Raw genomic sequence first — 6,133 nt, 5'->3', positions numbered from 1 at the left:
CTGAAGAGGTACCGTGTGCTTGTGTGCACTCCATCTTTGTCCTTATCAGAAGTTCTGAAGGCCTCAGTAACAGTCACGCCATGGGACAATGGCTTTGTTCTGCTTCAGTCTGGCACATAGCGTCAGTGCAAAGAACAACTGAATGGTGGCTTGTTGCAACATAGTGTCACTTTGGTTTAATACACAGAACTTTTCTCCCTTCACCATCATCTTCCCAAAGTGTAGGTATGACAGCAGCAAGAATACCCTGAGTTCACGTGACTGGGATGTTCTCTCTCGGGACTTAGACTGCCAGTCTCACTTCTGTGGCATTGCTGACAAGGTAGATGTGAAACCTCGGAAACCACGCACACAATATGGGCTCAGCTTTGACCCAGGATTCGTGTCAGAAACTCAGCGAATGCACGCACATCTGTGTACTGATGGCGACTGTGCTTGGGGCTGCACTCTTCACTATTGTGCCTTGGCTTCCAAATTCTAGAAAGTGCTGAATCGTCAAGCTCCTAGGCCTCTTCAGGCTGGAAGCTACAACATGCCCCCCAGGAAGTCCTGTTGGTGATCCACCCAGAATGGAGTCCCTCTTAAATAATAGCAAACAGCTATGTTTCCAGGAACTCTGTCAGTGAGCAGTTTACTATGGCAGTCATTTTTCCACAGGAAAGATTGCGAATAGGAGTCATTAGGGACTGTGAACTCTAAAAGCCGTAAAAGATGGCACTGAAGAATCACAGGTACACAGGCAAAATTGCTGGGCAAGGTGGTACACTCCTGCAATCCCTGCACTCGAGAAGCTGAGGCAGTGGGATCATAAGCTTGGGGTCGGCCTGGGCTACCTATTGATACCTTACCTCAAAGAAAAAAAAAAGGAAAATTGCAGCTTTGTATTTTTGATATTTGTCCAAACAGGATATCTAATTGAATAAAAGGGCTGAGAACTGGTTTCTGCTTTTATAATAATAAAAAACACACTTGTAAAGATGTGGAAATATAGTAATTCTATATATATCTGAATTAAACATAAGATTTTAACCTGATGTTTTCACTTTGGTGATCATGTCTTAAAGTTCAACCCCTATTTGAAGTATTTATTATTGCTGATAAGTTAGAAAAAGAGAATCCTTATTAAATTGCCTGCATTAATTGTTTTGTCTGGAACTGTGTTCTGTTTTCCACTTTCAAACCTTTATAGATTTTTTTAAATAAACTGTCATATCAGTATAACGTACTACAATGAAATTCACAAAGTTTTAATGAAATATCAGCTTTGTAAATGGGGCCCTAAAAATTTGGATTGCTGTTCGAAATCCCATAGTAGGATTAAAAATGGCCGCCCCAAGACCCCTGGCATGGAGAGAGATTTGTATCCCAAGAGAAAGACTGTCTCCCCATTTGAGTAACTTAGGCCCACAGCTAAACACATATATGCACACTTCCTGGCTTTTGTTTTAGTTTTTCTATAAATTGTAATACTGTATTAGGCATGGTGGAAACAGGTTGAGTTTTCCCTTCTCCCTATTTTTCATCAAAACTGGAAATAAATTCCTATAATGCCAGTTTCTCTTAATTAGCAGGTGACTGTTCAGATCCATAGCCATGCTTTATGACTGGTGATCCCACAACAGTTTCATTTATTTGGACGGGGTAGAGGGGGCAAGGCCTCATGGTTGCTAAGCAGGTGCTATACCACCTAAAGTACTTCCCCAGCCATTTTTTGCTTTAGTTATTTTTCAGGTTAGGTCTGGTGCTTTTGTCCAGGGCCAGCCTCAGACAAAATCCTCAAAAGGCCTCTTGCATAGCTGGGATCACAGATGCGTGGCACCATGCCTGGCTTATTGATTGAGATGCAGTCTTGCTAACTTTAAACTGTGATTCTCCTGATCTCTGATTCCTGAAGTTGCTGGGATTATGGATGAGTCACCACACCAGCTAACAGTTTACTCTTGACTGTTACTTGGAATGGGTTCCTTCACTATTTTTATAATTCAGACGTTATATTTGTTAAATACACTGTTAGGAGAGTCCTTTTTAGTATTATCGATTTCCTGAACTATAGTTTTAAGATTGTCTATATTTTGAAACTTTCATAGAATATGTTTTCTTTGGAATACATTTTACTGATAAGAAAGTTTATATGTCACTTTCACCTCATATAGAAACACAGTTGTTTTTTGTTTTTCTTTAAGTGATACCAAAATAAAATACTCATTTTTTTTTGTGGTATTATGGTTTGAAATCAGGGTTTTGTGCTTGCTAGGCAGGTGCTCTACAACTTCAGTCATGCTTCCAACCCCCTAAAATATTCATTTCTGCATTTAAAAAAAATCCTATCACTGCAGGATTCATATTAGTGTTTGATTGAATAATCAGAACACTGATCATGGAGGGACATAGAGTCCTGCCTATCACACAGGCCAGAAGTGGACAGCTGCAGGACCAGGCCTGAAGGACAGCAGTACAGGGAAACCCACTCAGAGGAAGAATTTTCAGCCGTGCACCTACTCGTTCATAGTGAAGGAGGAGAGATGGTCAGAGGTACAAGTGAATGTATAAACATGTGGAAGCTCTGTCTGATTCATTGGCCAAATGGTCAGAGATTTTGAGGATATACAATTGAAAATCTGACAAGGGAGGTCTGGGGAAAAGGTATGTTGTGGTTTGGATGTGAAGTGTCCCCCCAAAGGCTCAGGTGTTAAAGGCTTGGTGTCCAGCTGGAGGTGTTATGATTGATTCCTGAGGGCACGAACTTCATCAGTTGGATAACCCATTGATGGGTCCATAGCTGATGGGCTATTAGGGGTCTACTGGAAGCAAGTAGGTCACTGGGGGTGGTCCCTTCATCTCTCCCTCCCCTGGCCTCATTCTGTACTTCCTGCCCCTCTTTCATTCTCTGCTTCCTGTCTGTCACAAGCTTCTCTCTGCCATGCCCTTCTGTCAAGATTTTCCTGCCTTGCCACAAACCTAAAAGCAGCAGTGTTAGCCAACCATGGACTGAAACCTCTGAAAATACAAGCCAAAATAAATCTTTCCTTCTTTAAATTATCTTTCTCAGGTGTTTTTCACAGCAACCAAAAGCAAACGCAAGGTTACGTATATAGATCTGTCCAAAATGGACATAGAATAGAAGATAAATGAGCTTCGTAAGAATTTGCAGCAAAAGAGAATCTCGGCAGAGCAGAATTTTAATAATCTGATGGATAGATATCTAGATATCAAGCAGTCTCTTTGCGCAGCATTTGCTTAATAACCCAATGGGCTCAAGAAGAAAATTACCAAAGTGACAGGGGTGGAGGTTGTGCTCAGCAACATGGGCTTCCACTCACCAAGGCTAATCTCACTACAGCCACTGCTGAGTGCTTAATCTACCAGAAGCCACTGAGCCCCAAATATGGCGCTTAGTCTCCAGAGTGACCAGCAAGCTACCGCGTGGCAAGTGATCACATTGGGCCACTTCCACTGTGGAAGGGGCAGAGCTTTGCTCCAATTCAACAAGCAGTCTGGTATGGACTTCCTACCCACCTGCAGTACTTTGGGAAAACCAGTATTTGTGCTTTTAAAAACTGCTTCTTCCACCATCATGGTATTCCAGAGTGTTACTTCTAAACTAGGAAATAATCTCACAGGAAAGCAGTGTGGAAATGGAGCAATGCTCACGGAATTCACTGGTCTTATTTCCTTCCAGAAGAAGAGAAATGACCTTGGGAAGACTCAGCTATGTTTTTAGCTAGGTGCCAGTAACTTAAGGGGCCAGGGCAATACCCTAAGCATTTATTTGCACAGATAAAGGGTGCTGTTTCTTCCATAGCCTGGGTTCTTCCGTCTTGTAATCAAGATGTAAAAATGGGAGAGCCATTTGTCACTATTACCTGTAGTGACACAAGAGGAAAAAAATTGCTCTTATTCCCACAATTTTATGCTCTGACTTAGAGATCTTAATTCCAAAGACAGAACTTCTTTCACCAGAGGAAACAATGACTCCATTGAGTGGAATTTGAGACTTCTAGCTGACCACTTTGGGCTCAACCATCCTTCTCAATCAACAGGCAAAGTGGGCTGGGTTGTATTGGCTGGGGTGATTGACCTGACCATCAAAGGCAAATTAAGTTCTTACTGCAAAAGGGGCTATGGCAGAGGATTCTGATAGCTAGAGCTCTTCTTAGTAGTCCCATGTTTTCTGTCTCAAGTCAGTGAATAATGTTAACAACTCAATTAAAACCAGACATTCAGTGGCCAGACCATTTAGGAATGAGGGTTTGAGACATCCCCTTGGGCAAAGAACAATGAGCAGCTCATGAGGTGCTAAAGAGGTTATAAAATGACTTCTCATGGAAAGTTGCAGGATACAAAATCAGCACACAAAAACCATTTTCAGTTTCAAAACACTAATAAGGAACACTCTGAAAAGAAAATTAAGGGCTGAGGGTGTAGCTCAGTGGTTGAGAACCTACCTGGCATGAATGAACCACTGGTTCAAGCTCATAACGAACTAATTAACTAACTAGAATTAAGAGAATAATTCTATTTGTAATAGAATTATACCTAATTAAACACATGAAATATTTGTGCACTGGAAACTACAAATATTGCTGAAAGAAATTTAAAAAGACACCCCATGTTCATTGATTGGAAGACTTAATATTGTTAAGATATCATACTTCTTAAAGAGAGCTACAAATTTAATGCAATCCACATCAAAATGCCAGCCGGGCTCCAGTGGGTCATGCCTGTAACCCTTAGCTACTCAGGAGGCAGAAATCAGGAGGACCGCCATTCAAAGCCAGCCTGGGCAGCGAGTTCCTGAGACCCTATCTTGAAAAACACTTCGCAAAAATAGGTCTGGTGGAGTGGCTCAAGGTAAAGGTTCTGAGTTCAAGCCCCAGTACCTCAAAAAAAAAAGTGCCAATGGCTTTTTTTTTTTTGCAGGAACAGAAAAAAATCTATCCTAAAACTCATATGAAATCTCAGTGGCTCCAATAGCAAAACAATTTTTATAGAGAAGAACATAGTTAAAGGATTCAGACTTCTTGATTTCAAAGCTTATTAAAAGCTACAGACATTATTAAAACAATGTGGTATTGGCACAAGCACAGAAATATAGACCAGTGGAGCAGAATAAGAGCCCAGTAATAACCCCTGGCATATGGGGGTTATTACTCTTTGACCAGAGTTCCAAGACCACTCAATAAAGAAAGGACAATTTCTTTAACAAATGATGTTGAGAAACCTGGCTATCCATGTGGAAAAGAATGGTGTTAAACCCTCCTCATACCATACACAAAATTAATGAAATGTATTACATACTTAAATGTAAAACCTAAAACTATAAAATTCCCAGAGGAAAACATAGGGGAAAACTTTTCGTGACATTGTGCGTGGCAATGACTTCTTCAATAGGACATCAAAAGCACAGGAAACAAAAGCAAACATAGACATGTGGGTTTACATCGAACTTAACTTTTGTGCATCAAAGGACAATTGGCTGTGTGTGGTGGCACATGCTTGTAATCTCAGCACTAGGAGACTAAGGCAAGAGGGTATTGAGGTCAAGGTCAGCCTGGGGTACATAGTGAGACCTTACCTCAAAAAAGAAAGAGGAGACAAAATCAAGTGTGAAAAGGCAACGTATGGAATAACAAGACAGCCTACTGAATGACAGAAATATTTGCAAATTTTATTTCTGATAAGGGTAATATCCAGAATTTGTAAAGTGCCCTACAACTAAAAAAATGAAAAATAAGTAATTTAATTTTAAAATGGGCAAAGGATTTAAATAGACATATCTCTAAAAATAATATATAAATGGCCAAAAATGGGCTGGCAGAGTGGCTCAAGTGGTAGAGCACCTGCCTAGCAAGCATGAGGCCCTGAGTTCAAACCCCAGTACTGCCAAAAAAAATAAAATGAGTGACCAATGAGCAAATGGAATGATGCTCAACATCACTAATTATCAAAGAAATGCAAGTGAAATCCATAAGATGTCACCTTATACCCATTAGGATGGCTGCTATAAAAGCAGACAAACAACAGCAAAGAAAACAAGTGTTGGCAAGGATGTGGGGTAGCTTGGTGAGAGATTGTGGCAGTGTGGGTTAGAGGAGTGCAGAAAAAAGGTGACAGACAGAAATTTTATTTGACA

General features: G+C 40.6%; 1 non-coding gene across 1 annotated transcript; it reads left to right on the top strand.

The window, feature by feature from the left end:
* Window positions 1-5,813: 5,813 nt before the first annotated feature.
* Trnaa-agc (transfer RNA alanine (anticodon AGC)) lies at window positions 5,814-5,886 on the top strand. Its single transcript has one exon. It is a non-coding gene; the product is annotated as a tRNA-Ala (tRNA).
* The last annotated feature ends 247 nt before the right edge of the window (window positions 5,887-6,133 follow it).

The sequence above is a fragment of the Castor canadensis genome, chromosome X, assembly GCF_047511655.1.
Source record: "Castor canadensis chromosome X, mCasCan1.hap1v2, whole genome shotgun sequence".
NCBI lineage: Eukaryota > Metazoa > Chordata > Mammalia > Rodentia > Castoridae > Castor > Castor canadensis.
This window is presented reverse-complemented; position numbering and strand designations above follow the sequence as displayed.